The sequence below is a fragment of the Phyllobates terribilis genome, unplaced genomic scaffold (assembly GCF_046119375.1).
Source record: "Phyllobates terribilis strain yellow unplaced genomic scaffold, ASM4611937v1 Scaffold_8__6_contigs__length_399053987, whole genome shotgun sequence".
In the NCBI taxonomy this organism is placed as follows: domain Eukaryota; kingdom Metazoa; phylum Chordata; class Amphibia; order Anura; family Dendrobatidae; genus Phyllobates; species Phyllobates terribilis.
This window is the reverse complement of record NW_027362768.1, coordinates 12064109-12081073: the sequence shown is the minus strand read 5'-3', so window position 1 is coordinate 12081073 and position 16965 is coordinate 12064109. Positions and strand designations below refer to the sequence as shown.

General features: G+C 43.6%; 1 long non-coding RNA gene across 1 annotated transcript in view; it reads right to left on the bottom strand.

Moving 5' to 3' along the window:
• Nucleotides 1-15272, bottom strand: part of LOC141156352 (uncharacterized) — a 30363-nt gene extending 15091 nt beyond the window's left edge. The window contains exon 1 of the long non-coding RNA XR_012247592.1: nucleotides 15159-15272. This is a non-coding gene — a long non-coding RNA (uncharacterized lncRNA). The remainder of the gene's footprint in view (nucleotides 1-15158) is intronic.
• Nucleotides 15273-16965: the final 1693 nt, after the last annotated feature.

Here is a 16965-nt window from a genome sequence, read left to right as displayed (position 1 = left end):
CGAACAAGGGGTCCTATGTGAAAATGTAACATCACCTAGAATAAAGTTTTGACTTGAAAACTGTTTGATTTCAGTTTCTAATAATCTGCTAATGCTTATAATTTCAAAAATGACCATTTTTTTGGTCTTTATTAAAATGAAAAGGTTGATCGAAAAGTTTGGGGGATCTAAGAGTGTGGCAACCCAGTAGTCAGGATTACTTCGAATTCTGACAATATGAGGGTCATGTTGCAGTTAGTGCAGCAAGAAGGCACTTATGTGTCTTGCGCATCTCGGAGCCCCAAAATTATTTTCCGGGCTAGAGGCAGCTAAAAATTATTATTAATTTTAAATCTGGTGGAGCTTAGTATAGATGGCCTAATAGAATCAGTGCTGCACACTGCTACAAAGCTCAAATTATTTTCCAGCCAAGGTACAGATTAACATGATTAGCAATTTTAAATCTGGTGGAGCTTAGTATAGATGGCCTAATAGAATCAGTACTGCACACTGCTACAAAGCCCAAATTATTTTCCTGCCAAGATACAGATAAACATGATTAGTAATTTTAAATCTGGTGGTGCTTATTATAGATGGCCTAATAGAATCAGTGCTGCACACTGCTACAAAGCCCAAATTAGTTTCCAGCCAAGATACAGATAAACATGATTAGTAATTTGAAAGCTTAAAACGGTTGGTGAGGTGATTTTAACCAATCATCAAGCTTTTACTCTCCCCAGGATGACACAGGGGTAGAAAAGTCGTTTCGGATCCATGATTTGTTCATCTTTATGAACGTGAGTCTGTCTACATTATCAGTGGAGAGCCGCGTGTGCTTATCTGTCAGCACACCACCAGCAGCGCTGAACACACGTTCAGACAGAACGCTGGCTGCGGGACATGACAAGATCTCCAAGGCGTAAGTGGCTAGCTCCGGCCATTTATCCAGATTGGAAGCCCAAAAAGAGCAAGGGTCCAGTGACACAGTCATGGCTTCAATGTTTACTTGGAGATACTCCTGTACCATCGTCTCTAGGCGTTGACTATGTGTCAGACTTCTTGTCTCCTGTGGCCTTGCAAAGGATGGGCTAAAAAAGTGGTGAAATGATTCCGCAAAATTGATGTTACCAGCAGATACTGTGGTTCTGTTACGGTTTTAGTGCTGAACACTCGACGGTCCCACGGTTGGCAAGTTGGAATGTGAGATTAACTACCTGCACCACTGGTGTTTTGTGGAAAAGCACATGTAAGATTCTGCAACAGTCTCTGCTGATACTCCTGCATGCCTGCATCCCTTTCTATGGCAGGAATAATTTCTGCAAATTTGCTTTTGTACCGGAGATCTAACAGTGTGGCAACCCAGTAGTCAGGATTATTTCTAATTCTCACAATTCGAGGGTCATGTTGCAGGTAGTGCAGCAAGAAGGCACTCATGTGTGATGCGCATCCAGGAGCACCAAGTCCCTGTTGTGTTGGTGGCGAGGTAACAATCATGCTTCCTTCCTCTGTCCTCTCCCCCCAACCTCGCACAACAGAAATGTGATCAAGGTCTCCCTCATCTGATGAGTCTTCCATCAGTTCGTCCTCCACTTCTTCCTGGGCTCCTGCACCTTCCTCACTAGTTTGGCTACTACCATGCGCCCTGGTAAAACCATCTCCCCCACCCTCACATGCCTGCCGCCTTGGTGCTGCCGACCATCTGGACCTTGCAGATGTTAGCCCTTCCGCATACAACTCCTCCTCCTCTACTTCCTCCACCTCCTCTTGTGCCACCACCTGACTCCGAATTCTGTTTAACATGTGCTCCAGCATGTAAGTCACCGGAATAGTCATGCTGATAATGGCATCGTCAGCACTAAACATCTTCGTCGCCATTTCAAAACTGTGCAGAAGGGTGCATAGGTCCCTGATCTGAGACCACTCCTCCAGCGTGATTTGCCCCTCCTCTGGATCTCGTTGGCCCAGGCTATACGTCAGAACGTATTGCACCAGGGCTTGTCGGTGCTGCCACAGTCGCTGCAACATGTGCAGAGTTGAATTCCACCGGGTAGGCACATCGCATTTTAGCCGGGAAGTGGCAGGCCCAACGACTTCTGTAGAGATGTAAGTCGCTGAGCTGCGGGATGCGAACGGCGGAAGTGAGCACACAGCGACCGTGCCCTCTGCAGAAGGCCATCTAGTCCGCGATAGTGGGCTAAAAATTGCTGGACAACCAGGTTCAACACGTGAGCCATACAAGGCACGTGTGTGACATTGCCCCGGCGAAGGGCCGCACCCAGGTTTGCAGCATTGTCGCACACGGCCTTCCCTGGTTTCAGGTCCAGTGGAGACAACCATTCATGAAATTGGTTCTCCAGAGCTGACCACAACTCCTCAGCTGTGTGATTCACATTTCCCAGACATTTCAAAGTAAAAACCGCCTGATGACGTTGAGCACTACTGCCAGCATAGTAAGGAGGTGTGCAGGATCCCTTCTGCGCAGTTAGAAAGCTTGTGGCATGACCAGACAGGCTTTGGGTGCAGGTCGAGGACCGAGAGGAGGTTGAGGAGGCAGAAGCAGTGGAGGAACTTTGAGATAAAGAGGATTGACGTACAACTCGTGGGGACGGCAAGACTTGGACAGCAGCCCCTTGTCCTGCTGTCACCATAGTTACCCAGTGCCCAGTCAGCGACATGTAACGCCCCTGTCCATGCCTACTCGTCCAAGTGTCTGTGGTGAAATGCACCCTGTCACAGAGTTTCTCAAAGAAGCGGTGATGTTGTGTGCGACATGCTGGTGTAGCGCAGGCACACCTTTCTTTGAGAAGTAGTGCCGACTGGGCATCTGGTACTGGGGCACTGCGACGGACATAAGGTCTCGAAAATCCTCTGTGTCCACCAGGCGGAAAGGCAGCATTTCTGTAGCCAAGAGCTTGCAGATGGTGAAATTCAACCTCTTAGCTTCCTCATGGCTAGGAGGAAATGGTCTTTTACTTGTACACATCTGAGGGACCGAGGGCTGGCTATTGTGCTTAGACGGGGTTGATAAGGGTGTCCCCGGCAAACTGCCGGTCTGTGAGGAAGATGCAGGCGGACATGATAGGTTGCCTTGATCCAAAGGTGGTGCTATCGATGTCGGACAGCACTCAACACCAGCTGGTGTCACCACCTCCAAAGAAAATGATGACCTGCCAATCACGCTGGCTGTTGCGGGTAAAGAGGTGGCAGGTCTGCGCCCCAAAACAGGTGTGACTGCTGTCCCCCCAGTCACAGAGGATGAAGAGGCCGCGGATGCACAAGATATGGCAGACGGTGGTTGGCCCGGCCGGCAAGGCCGCATTGTAGCACAGTGAGCTTCCCACTGCAACTTATGCTTCATGTCCATGTGCCGGTTCATGCATGAAGTACTCAAACTATGTATTTTTTGGCCTCTACTTAGCTTTTGCTGACAAATGTTACAGATAACACGAGTTGGGTCATCTTTATCGATCTGAAAAAATGCCCAGGCTATGCAAGGCTTAGCACCCATGCGACCTGAAGAGCCACCACGACTTGTGGTGAGAGGCAGAGTTGTGCTTGAGGAAGCAGTTGTTGACGTGCTTCCAGTACTACGTCTCTGTCCAGGAAGGCGCAACCTGACCTCGTCATCACTAGCATCCTCCTCCACCTCCTCTGCTAACCTCATCTCTTGGCTGACTGTGGGTTGACAGTAAGTGGGATCTCCAACCTCATCATCATCACCCTGTGCGTTATCACACCCATCGTCCTCAGAGCCAACCTGTTCCTGCCCTGACAAAAAACTAAAGTTGTCGCTCCAATCAGGTATTTGAGTCTCATCATCGTCTTCCTCATTGTCTCCACCAACAGGAGTTACAGTTTGGGAATTAGGGTCTACATTATGGTCAGAACCTTCTGCGTCTGGTCCTGGATCCGACTCATAAAGATTCTGGGCATCAGTGCAGATCATTTCCTCGTCTGGATTCACAGAAGCGCTGGAGTCGACCTCTGATTCCCAGGCTATAGTATGAGTAAACAGCTCTGCAGACTCAACCATCTGTTCTACCTCATACTCAGACGGGCAGCAGGAGATTTGGGAGCTGTGAAGAAGCAAGTGCGATTGGGGTGACACCTTTGAGGACTGGAGTATTTGTGATGTTGAAGTTGATGTAGAGGAGAGCCCACTTAAAGGAACACTTGATATCCGTTGAAGCACCTGCTGTTTTTGTGCCTCATCTGGAATTTGTAGCGATTGGCGTGGCCGTAAGAAAGGGATCTTATCACATTGTCCGCTAAAAGAAGTAGACATTTTAGTTTGGCTGGAAGACGGTCTTTCTTCTGCAGATGTTACTGTTGCTTTAACACCTACCCCACGGACACAACCTTTTTTCCCCTTCCCAACACGCCTATTCCCCTTTCCACCTGCAGCAGGCCTTTTTCCACTCATTTTGGTGGTTAACTAATTCACAACTCTGGAGTTGTTTGCACAAAAAACAATGGATGGGAACCGAGCAGAGCTGAGTGTCCAAATTGTGGTATTAGGCCAAAACTATTGGCTGGGTTAGATGCAGAAAAAAATTATATTGAATTTGCAACCTGATGGAGGTCAGTATAGATGGACAAATAGAACAAGTCCCACACACAGCTAGAAGCCCAAATATTTTTTCAGAGGTAGATGCAGAAAAAAAATATATTCAGTTTGCAACCTGATGGAGGTCAGTATAGATGGACTAATAGAGAAAGTCCCACACACTGCTAGAAGGCCAAATATTTTTTCAGAGCAAGATGCAGACAAAAAATTATTTTTAATTTGCAACCTGATGGAGGTCAGTATAGATGGACTAATAGAGAAAGTCCCACACACTGCTAGAAGGCCAAATATTTTTTCAGAGCTAGATGCAGAAAAAAATTATATTCAGTTTGCAACCTGATGGAGGTCAGTATAGATGGACTAATAGAACAAGTCCCACACACAGCTGGAAGCCCAAATATTTTTTTCAGAGGTAGATGCAGATAAAAATTATTTTTAATTTGCAACCTGATGGAGGTCAGTATAGATGGACTAATAGAGAAAGTCCCACACACTGCTAGAAGGCCAAATATTTTTTCAGAGCTATATGCAGACAAAAAATTATTTTGAATTTGCAACCTGATGGAGGTCAGTATAGGTGGACTAATAGAACAAGTCCCACTCACTGCTAGAAGGCCAAATATTTTTTCAGAGCTAGATGCAGAAAAAAATTATATTCAGTTTGCAACCTGATGGAGGTCAGTATAGATGGACTAATAGAACAAGTCCCACACACAGCTAGAAGCCCAAATATTTTTTCAGAGGTAGATGCAGATAAAAATTATTTTTAATTTGCAACCTGATGGAGGTCAGTATAGATGGACTAATAGAACAAGTCCCACACACTGCTAGAAGGCCAAATATTTTTTCAGAGCTAGATGCAGACAAAAAATTATTTTGAATTTGCAACGTGATGGAGGTCAGTATAGATGGACTAATAGAACAAGTCCCACACACTGCTAGAAGGCCAAATATTTTTTCAGAGCTAGATGCAGAAAAAAATTATATTCAGTTTGCCACCTGATGGAGGTCAGTATAGATGGACTAATAGAACAAGTCCCACACACTGCTAGAAGCCCAAATATTTTTTCAGAGCTAGATGCAGAAAAAAATTAGATTCAATTTGCAACCTGATGGAGGTCAGTATAGATGGACTAATAGAATGATGCTATGCCCAAAAGATTTTACTTCACTAGGTGCAGTAAAAAAAATGGTATTCTATACACAGGTGGTATATCTTGCAACACAGATAGGCTACTCCACTCTGCAATAGGCCAAAAAGGATTAGCTTTGCTAGATTCAGCCAAATGCTGTGATAAAAACTTGCACAGCACTGGCACAGACCTGCCTGGTAAAAACTGATAGGAACTGATGTAACCTAGTCCTGAAAAGGACTGCAATTACAATTAGTCTTTACTCCCACAACCTATCTATTTAAGAGCACAGACCTCCCTGATAAAAGTCGTAGGAAATGCTGTAACCTAGTCCTTAAAAGGACTGCAATCACAACTATTCCCTACTCCCAAGCTATCTGTATATTTGTGCGAAAATTGGCTTGAAATTAACAAGGTATAGCGCACACAGCAACAGCGGTGCCGTCTAACACGCAGCTGCAGCAGTGAGAAAATGGTGGCGACGGGGAAAATGGCTTGGTCTTATAGGGCAAGGACATGTGACATACACTGCCAATGACACATGCCCTTGCTTGTGTGAAAAAAAGCACTTCGCTCCGTGTGTGCGCTGCTGATAGGCTGACAGATTGCACCTCCCCACTGCAAATGCGGGAAAGAGAAAAAAAAATGGATATAAGAAAAATGGATAATATAAGAATATTACCAATGGTAAAATATACACACTGAGCAAACACACATCAATATTAGATCCAGTATACTGATAAACAGGTTTTTTTCACGTGCAAGAAATTAATGGACGTCTGAATGAGGTCTTAAAGCTATTGAATATCCTTTTCTAAAATCTTAATGGAACCCATATCTTATTTCTGTGAAAAGAAACTGCATCATTCTAGACTATGAGATTAAAGTCTAGTGGGGTTTTATAAACAGCGAAGATCCATAAGAAATGCAGCTGCTACTCCTACAGAAGGAGGTTTAGGGAACTCTCCTTCCCCTGATAAATGGGTGGTCGGAGAAATTGACAAGCCATTATTATGTAAGTTATAAATACCTCATTTACAGAACAGTGAATCTGGAGAAATACAATGAATGCAATGTTTATAGCTGATTGCGATAAAGCAGAAAAATAATTAGTATTTTGACAGTAGAAACATAAATATATCTCAGACAGATCTAACAATCTGTTTTCTTCCTTTTATCCATCTATGTTTCTTTTGCACCAGTCATGCAATGCAGTTCAGTACAGGGTGAGCAGCAGAAGAACTCAGCTTAGCATACTTGGGCCGATTCACTTTACACTTTACTTTGTGCCAAAGTTCCCAGCTGCTTGTTATTACAGAGAACATGCACCATCACCTCCACCTAATCATAAGCAATCCCACACTGGGCAGTCACTGGATTTACAGCCAACACAGAGTCTTACAGGCTTATCTGACTCCAGCTTGTCGGAAGCTACGGGAAAATGAGAAAGCTCAGATTGTGAGTACTTGTGTATAAATGACACTGTGATGCTGTGTAATGTGGAAAAAAGAATGTCAACATATTGCATTTATGAGAGGTCTGTCATTGCTATAAATATCAGTATATCTTTCCTTTACAGTGTACCCAGCATTGGTAACACTGTGCATGTCAAGAAACAACAGCATGGCATATAGCAGACATTTATTTTATTCCAAACTAAGGTGTCAAAACTCTTTCATTTTTTGTTGAGCGCATTGTGAAGGAAAAATCCTCCTTTCTTTTATATTAAAGGGGCAATCCAAAGACCATAGTAATTTTCCTCCTAAATCCCTATATATATAATGCCATAATCTAAACTATTTTCAAATATACTTAAATTTAAAAAAATCCCTATCCTTCCCTAACTACACCATCTAACTGCTTTTCTTATATTTTTTTACTACTTTCTTTTTTGATGATGCTTTGTTTTAGAATGCCGTCATCAGGGGCAGAGATTGCTGCAGCCTCTGCCCCTTCCCAGGAACAAAGCATCATCAGTGTCACTAGTTTCAGTGACTGGGGTAGTCCCTGCGCTGTCACTGTGCGATGTGCACAATGACAGCGAGCTTTCTGTTTCCTGGTCAGACCAGCAGTAACAAGCTGGCAAAAGAGCGCATTCTCCGAATACCCGGCGTTCAGAAACCAGTGACTTTTCTTACGGGGGGTCTCCGAACGCTGATTATTCTGACAACATATTTGGTTACTGCTGATCTGAGCCAGCAACAGGGAACGCTGATATTGTGCACATTACGCTGGGACTAGCCAAGCCCCTGAAACGAGCTTCACTGATGACACTACATTGCAGGGAGGGGGCACAGGCTGCATCAGTGACTGAAGCCTCTGCTCCCTGATGACACTTTTGCACTGGGATTCTTAAATGAAGCGTCATCAAAAAAAGAAGTAGTAAAAAAAAGTAAGAAAATGATTGGATAGTATATTTGAAAATAGTTTAGGCTATGGCACGCAATAAATTTAGAATGAAGATTACTTTGGACCACCTCTTTAAGGGAGCTTAGTTAGGTGTCTCACTTCTTCTGAATTCTTTCCTCCACTACCTCCACTCCACTAGCGGAGCTTGCCTTCTTGATAAGCTTATTTAGTTTATTAGCATCAGACAGCCGCACACTACTTCCCCAGCATATGATTGTGAAAAAGATGGCACTTTCCACCACTAACTAAGATTTCTAACATTTTGCTGCACACATTAAATGACCTTAGTTTCTGTAAGAAGTAGTTTGCTTATCCCTGTCTTGTAAATCTTCTCCATATGGCACCTCCAGTCCAGTTTGCTGTCCGAGTGGACCCCAAAATATTTGTAACTCTCGACCTGATCTACTTCCTGACCAGCAATAGTGACATGTGAACAGTTCACCTTTCTCCAGCTATAGTTCACCACCAGCTACTTAGTTTTGTCAAAGAACATTGCACGTACAGTGGTTCCATCATTGTCCAAAAATGAATTTACTGTATGTAACAGAGATATAACAGCATCATCCATCCCCAATCTATGCTGGTAAGCAAACTGTATGGGGTCAGCAAAAGCCCTCACCCTCGGACTCAAGTAAGCAAGCATTAATTTTTCTTAGGACTTCATAGCATGCGATGTTAAGGCTATGGGATGATAGTCATTTAGGGATGCTGGGAAAGTAGTCTTGGGAACCAGAACGAGGCAGGAAGTCTTCCATAACACCGGTACCCTCTGTCATTGTAGGCTCAAGGTAAACAGGTACTGAAAGACAGTACACAGCTGGTTTCCACACACTTTAAATTCACATGGTCTGATACCAGCTGGCCCTGCTGCTTTGACTATGTTTTGTTTCCTAAACTGTCTCCTCACATCATTTTTGGAGACTCTAAAATCAGTCTGTTCATCCCCCAACATCAATGTTGCTGATCATTTCCTAGCTCCATCTTCCCTCCCTGTTGGTTCTGCGTATATATTGCTGAATCTGTTGAAAAGCTCATTCACTTCATTAGCCCTGTCCAGTCCCCCATCTTCCTGATCTGGTCTCACCTTAATAAACCCAGTGATAAGTTTCATTCCCGGCCACACATCCCTGTGGTTATAATGTGACAGTTTATTTTCTAGTTTTATTCTGAAAGCCTCTTGGGCATCTTTTATTCTGTTCTTCAAGTCTCGTTGTAACATTTACATTTTCTCTTTGTCCCTCATTTTAAATGCCAGTTTTTCCTGTTTAATACAGTGGGGGAAATAAGTATTTGATCCCTTGCTGTTTTTGTAAGTTTGTCCACTGACAAAGACATGAACAGTCTATAATTTTAAGGGAAGGTTAATTTTAACATTGAGAGATAGAATATCCAAAATAAAAATCAAGAAAATCACATTATATAAATTAGATAATTTTTTTTTGCATTTTGCAGTGAGAAATAAGTATTTGATCACATACAAACTATTATGAGTTCTGGCTCCTACAGACCAGTTAGACGCTCCTAATCAACTTGTTACCTGCATTAAAGACTGCTGTCTTACATAGTCACCTGTATAAAAGACTCCTGTCCACAGACTCAATTAATCAGTCAGACTCTAACCTCTACAACATGGGCAAGACCAAGGAGCTTTCTATGGATGTCAGGGACAAGATCGTAGATCTGCACAAAGCTGGAATGGGCTACAAAACCATAAGTAAGACGCTGGGTGAGAAGGAGACAACTGTTGGTGCAATAGTAAGAAAATACAAAATTGACTGTCAATCGACATCGATCTGGGGCACCATGCAAAATCTCACCTTGTGGGGTATCCTTGATCATGACGAAGGTGAGAGATCAGCCTAAAACTACAATGGGGGAACTTGTTAATGATCTATAGGCAGCTGAGACCACAGTCCCCAAGAAAACCATTGGTAACATATTACGCCTTAAAGGTTCAAAATCCTGCAGTGCCCGCAAAGCCCCCCTGCTCAAGAAGGCACATGTGCAGGCCCGTCTGAAGTTTGCCAATGAACACCTGGATGATTCTGTGAGTTATTGGGAGAAGGAGCTGTGGTCAGATGAGACAAAAATTGAGCTCTTTGGCATTAACTCAACTCGCCGTGTTTGGAGGAAGAAGAAGGATGAGTACAACCCTAAGAACATCGTCCCAACTGTGAAGCATGATGGGGAAATCATTATACTTTGGGGATGCTTTTCTGCAAACGGGACATGACGACTGCACCATACTGAAGGGAAGATGGATGGGGCCATGTATCTTGAGATTTTTGCCAATAACCTCCTTCCCTCAGTAAGAGCATTGAAGATTGGTCGTGGCTGGGTCTTCCAGCAAGACAATGACCCAAAGCATAGAGCCAAGGCAACAAAGGAGTGGTTCTAAAAGAAGCACAGTAAGGTCATGGAGTGGCCTAGCCAGTCTCCAGACCTTAATCTCATAGAAAACTTATGGAGGGATTTGAACGGCCGAGATACCAAGCGACATCCTCAAAATCTTAATGATTTAGAGATGATTTGCAAAGAGGAGTGGACAAAAATTCCTCCCGACATGTGCGCAAACCTCATCATCAACTACAAAAAACGTCTGACTGCTGTTCTTGACAAAAAGGGTTTTGCCACCAAGTATTAAGTGTTGTTTGCCAGAGGGATCAAATACTTATTTCTCACTGCAAAATGCAAATAAATTTATGTAATTTATGCAATGTGATTTTCTTGATTTTTTTTGGATATTTTATCTCTCAATGTTAAAATTAACTTACCCTTAAAATTATAGACTGTTCATGTCTTTGTCAGTGGGAAAACTTACAAAAACAGCAAGGGATCAAATACTTATTTCCCCTCTGTAACTGTTTCAATTCTTTTGTTATCCAGGGCTTGTTATTTGTAAAACACCTATTTTCCTTTACAGGCACCAGCATATCAGTACAAAAGTTATTGTAATCAGTAATTCTACCAACCACCTCATTTACATCAGGTTCATTAACATCCTCTCCCCCTGTTTCACACAAAAAGTCCCAGTCTGTAAGATCAAAGTGTTACAGAGCCGGGTGGTGGGACCACTGTGTCGTGGTACAATGAGGGATCGAAGGGGCATAACTAGGGCCTCACCCAGACCCTGGCTCTATGGCGGCTTAGTCGACTCCGAGAATCAGGGAAGGACCGGGAAGGTGGACCAGGTGCTACTCCGGGACCGACCTCGTGTGAGAGCAGGCGACTCCCACGGGACTGATGGCAGGCACCAGACTGGCATGGCCGATAGGTGAGCAGAGGAGCATGGCTGGTAGACAGTCAGGCGGACTTGGCTGGTAGGCAGGCAGGCTCAGCTGAAAGGCAGGCAGGCGGGCTCGGCTGGAAGGCAGGCGGGCTCGGCTGGAAGGCAGGCAGGCGGGCTCGGCTGGAAGGCAGGCAGGCTGGCTCAGCTGGAAGGCAGGCAGGCGGACACGGCTGGTAGACAGGCAGATGGGCGAGACTGATAGGCAGGCGGGCATGACTGCTGGACAGGCTGGCGGGCTCGGCTGGTAGACCGGAAGGCAAGCATGGCTGGTAGACAGGCAGGCGAGCACGCCTAATATACAGGCAGGCGGGCATGGGTGATAGACAGGCTGGCGGGCACGGCTGATAGACAGGCTGGCGGGCATGGCTAATAGACAAGCTGGCAGGCACGGCTGATAGACAGGCTGGAGGGCATGGCTGATAGGCTGAAGGGCAGCAATGGATCCTGAGAACTGACAGGAAGTTTAGGAACCAAACTAACATGTTGCACAGGCACCTCCATGTTGGGGGAGGTACCTTAAACAATACCTGTCCACCGGCCATTGGCCGGGGACATCTTATGACTGTGCGCGCGGCCCCTTTAAAAGACAGGGAGCATGCCCGCGCCCTAAGCACAGTGCCTGGGGATCTGCGCGCAGGGTGCACACCCAAGTTGGTGCCAGCGTGAGAGGCATCTGGCGGCACGGGAGACAATATATGGTGCCCATTGTGTATGTACCAATAAATGGGGTCCATTATACTATATGGAGCAATATATGAGTCCCATTCTGTATGGAGCAATATATGGGGCCCATTCTGCATGGAGCAATATATGGGGCCCATTTTGTATGGAGCAACATATGGTGCCATACTACATGCAGCAATGTATGGGGCCCATTATACTGAATGTAGAAACATATGGGGTCAATTATATTGTATGGAGCATTATATGGGGCCCATTCTGCATGGAGCAATATATCTGGCCCATTTTGTATGGAGCAATATATGGTGCCATACTGCATGCAGCAATGTATGGGGCCCATTATACTGTATGTAGAAACATATGCTGTCCATTATACTGTATGGAGCATTATATGGGGCCCATTCTGCATGGAGCAATATATGGGGCCATTTTGTTTGGAGCAATATATGGTGCCCATACTGCATGAAGCAATATATGGGGCCCATTCTGCATGGAGCAATATATGGGGCCCATACTGCATGGAGCAATACAGTGGGTACGGAAAGTATTCAGACCCCTTTAAATTTTTCATTCTTTGTTTCATTACAGGCATTTGGTAAATTCTAAAAAGTTCATTTTTTTTCTCATTAAAGTACATTCTGCACCCCATCTTCACTGAAAAAAAACAGAAAAGTAGACATTTTTGCAAATTTATTAAAAAAGATAAACTGAAATATCACATGGTCATAAGTATTCAGGCCCTTTGCTCAGACACCCATATTTATGTCACATGCTGTCCATTTCCTTGTGATCCGCCTTGAGATGATTCTACCCCTTCATTGGAGTCCAGATGTGTTTAATTAAACTGATAGGACTTGATTTGGAAAGGCACACTTCTATCTATATAAGACCTCACAGCTCACAGTGCATGTCAGACCAAATGAGAATTATGAGCTCAAAGGAACTACCGAAGGAGCTCAGAGACAGAATTGTGGAAAGGCACAGATCTGGCCAAGGTTACAAAAGAATTTCTGCATTACTCAAGGTTCCTAAGAGCACAGTGGTCTCCATAATCCTTAAATGGAAGAAGTTTGGGACCACCAGAAGTCTTCCTAGACCAGGCCGTCCAGCCAAACTGAGCAATCATGGGAGAAGAGCCTTGGTGAGAGAGGTAAAGAAGAACCCCAAGATCACTGTAACTGAGCTCCAGAGATGCAGAAGGGAGATGGGAGAAAGTTCCACAAAGTCAACTATCTCTGCAGCCCTCTACCAGTCGGGCCTTTATGGCAGAGTGGCTTGACGGAAGCCTCTCCTCAGTGCAAGACATATGAAAGCCTGCATAGAGTTTGCTCAAAAACACATGGAGTACTCCCAGACTATGAGAAATAAGATTCTCTGGTCTGATGAGATGAAGATAGAACTTTTTGGTGATAATTCTAAGCGGTATGTGTGGAGAAAACCAGGCACTGCTCATCACCTGCCCAATACAATCCCAACAGTGAAACATGGTGATGGCAGCAGCATCATGCTATCGGGGTGTTTTTCAGCTGCATGGACAGGACGACTGGTTGCAATTGAAGAAAACATGAATGTGACCAAGTACAGAGATATCCTGGATGAAAACCTCTTCCAGAGTACTCTGGACCTCAGACTTGGCCGAAGGTTCACCTTCCAACAAGACAATGACCCTAAGCACACAGCTAAAATAACAACTCTGTGACCATTCTTGTCAGAGACCTGACCTAAACCCAATTGAGCATCTCTGGAGAGAGCTGAAAATGACTGTCCACCAACATTCACCATCCAACCTGATGGAACTGGAGAGGATCTGCAAGGAAGAATGGCAGAGGATCCCCAAATCCAGGTGTGAAAAACTTGTTGCATCATTCCCAAGAAGACTCATGGCTGTACTAGCTCAAAAGGGTGCTTCTACTCAATACTGAGCAAAGGGTCTGAATACTTATGACCATGTGATATTTCAATTTGTCTTTTTTAATTATTTTGCAAAAATTTCTACATTTCTGCTTTTTTTTCTGTCAAGATGGGGTGCAGAGTGTACTTTAATGAGAAAAAACTGAACTTTTTAGAATTTACCAAATGGCTGCAATGAAACAAAGAGTGAAATATTTAAAGGGGTCTGAATACTTTCTGTACCCATTGTATTTGGGACCCATACTGCAAGGAGCAAAATATGAGGCCCATACTGAATGGAGCACTACATGGGGCCATTTTTTCTGCATAGAGCATTATATTCTGCTGTGCACATCTTGCCATTGCAACCATACTATTTGCCAACCCTGTACTTGTTCCAACTTACTTACAAACTCAACTTAAAGGGAACCTATCAGCCGGTCTTTAATACTTGATCTGAGAGCAACATGATGTAGACAAAGAGACCCTGAATCCAGCGATATATCATTTAGTTTCCTGACACAATCAGAGATTTTAGATTTACTAATGCAGCAGAGCTGAGAAATCTAACCCTGCCCACACCTGGCTTTCTATGTACATAGGCTATAAACAGTGAGCATCTTATCTCAGGAGGGCGCAAAGTCAGACTTGCAAGCGTGCCAGCTAGTCTGTGCAATGATAATCACTAGGTGATAAAACTTTCAGTCTAAGTAAATTACAGCACACAGCTTGACATGTGACACAATGTTAAATTCTGTATTTTTTCCACTAACTCATGCTGCTAACAGATTCCCCTTAAGAAAAGACCTAAAAAAATCTAGCTTGTTTGTAACCCGGGGACTTGCTGGATAAGTTAATATGTTAGATTAATGTGTTAAAACAGTCAGTGGTTACAAATAAACTTGGCATATCATTGCACTCTTTTGTATAATTCCTCACGAACAGTTCCTTCCACATAGATACTAAATGGTTCATCTAGTAATAAAAAAGAACAAAATGACAGAGTCAAGTGCCTCTGCCCTGAACATCATGAAAAACAATAATGTCTCTTCTTCATGATTTTCTCTGCTCTCTATCTGCTTATATGACATGGCTCCGATAAACATTACTTCCTACCCCATAACTCTTCACTGCAGACCTTTGCAATCTTGCCCCTGGAGGGTAAATGTTTAGCATCTGATATGACCACAAGGAATCTGTCATCTCTTACCTTGTAGTTCTCATTGTGAAAGCGGTTTTTGCTCAATACGTCAGCAGTGGAAGCCTATTAACTGTCGAGGTATGCCTAGCGGTGTAACACAGTCCTTGACCCTTGCTCTATCCTGCCTGTCAACAGATGGGCTGGGATTTCAATGATCAACAATGGAGCTGATACAAATTAAAAAGATATAAAGACAGCTTCAACTGCTGCAACTGACCCACATTAATAATGGGAAAATAGAGTTAATTGTACTTATCCTGACTTTATTTCACTTAAACAGCCGATATGGGAAATGTTTACTGCAGGTTTCATTTACTGAGCAATATACCGGAAAGATTTCCTTAAGTCCAAATCGCCAATATAGCTTTTTTTAAATATAGTTTATTGTAAGTGAATAATTAAGGTGCATTAGGCAGAATTTACAGGTATTATATGAGTTGTAAATGTATATTAATAATGTTTAAGACTGAATTGTACATTTAATGAGAAAGAATTTATAATTGGTGGAGAAAGGTTGAACTTGATGGACCTAAGCCTTTTTTCAAACTATATAACTATGTAACCACATGTAAAAATTAAAACTCTAGTATGTCTCGCTTAAATCTGTAGCTTGCATCATTTGCTACAAGAAACAGACACAGCTCTGAAAATAGCAAAGAATGACAGTGCTCACCCGGGTTGCAAAATATATGAAAGGGGACTTTTTTTTATAATTCAATATAAATGAAGAACACGTGTAAAAAAAAAAGTGACCTTCACCAAGATTGATAAAGACCATAAAGGTCAAAACATCTTTTTTCACATCTAAGAAATAATGAAAAAGTATTATTTCACAATTTTTGTTGCAACCCTAGTGTGTGTATGTCACTTTTTTTTTGTTAACAGTATATAGTGATGTGATACAGTGAACTGTTGTTAACTGATTTATGAGGTTACATGAGGAGAAGAGGCTGAAAGTAGGTTTATAAAGCAATGTAGCAAAAGGATTGATGCCTCTTACCATGTGCCCTAGTGAAGTTCAGTGGTGAGGTGTCTGTGGGTACTAGTGAATATGATGGCTGAAACTTTGGCAAGCCTAGTCTTGGAAAAGATCTAGTGTGAAGGACATGCTGGGTTGTAGATGATTCCCCAGCAGTGTTCGCATGCACAGCTTTCAATTGACTAGAGGAGGCAAGCACCAGTTGGTGTACAGCAAATATGGTCCAAAGAACAGGAAAATACTCACTATTCCACCTTATGCCAATTATGCCGTGCGTACATCCCGTGAGTACAGCCGCTTCAGTTCATTACAGGAGCACAAGCTGCTGTTGTTTTGGCACAAGGTGTGCTTCCTCCCACAGGCAGCGCATATCAATTCCGCATATCTCCCTTGCAAGGCAAGGTAGAGGGTAGAGCGAAGCCAGAAAATGCATCACATCATTGGGCACTAGTTCTTCATCCAGTAGATCCTCTGGTAGCCCAGAAGCTCCTTCAGCAGCAATTGGTGATAGAGAACCAAGTGCTGGGTAGACCACTGCAGTGGCACAGTGAGGGTGCTGTGAAAATTCTTGGGATACTGGTGGGATGCAAAGTTTTAATGTCCCACAGGTACTGGAAGAGAGAAAACAAAAGGCCAACATGTTCAGGGCTGTTTTTTTTTTACTTTGGAAGGAGTTACAGACACAGGAGAATTGGATTTACAGCAGAAGAGTCCAGCCTCACATGTTACACTCAGTGTCATAGAACTGAGTCACATGGATGCTGTTAGTGCAGTGGATAACTGCTCCCTACTGATGTGGCACCCCTGCGGGTCCAGTCGCAACAGAGGTACTGCATC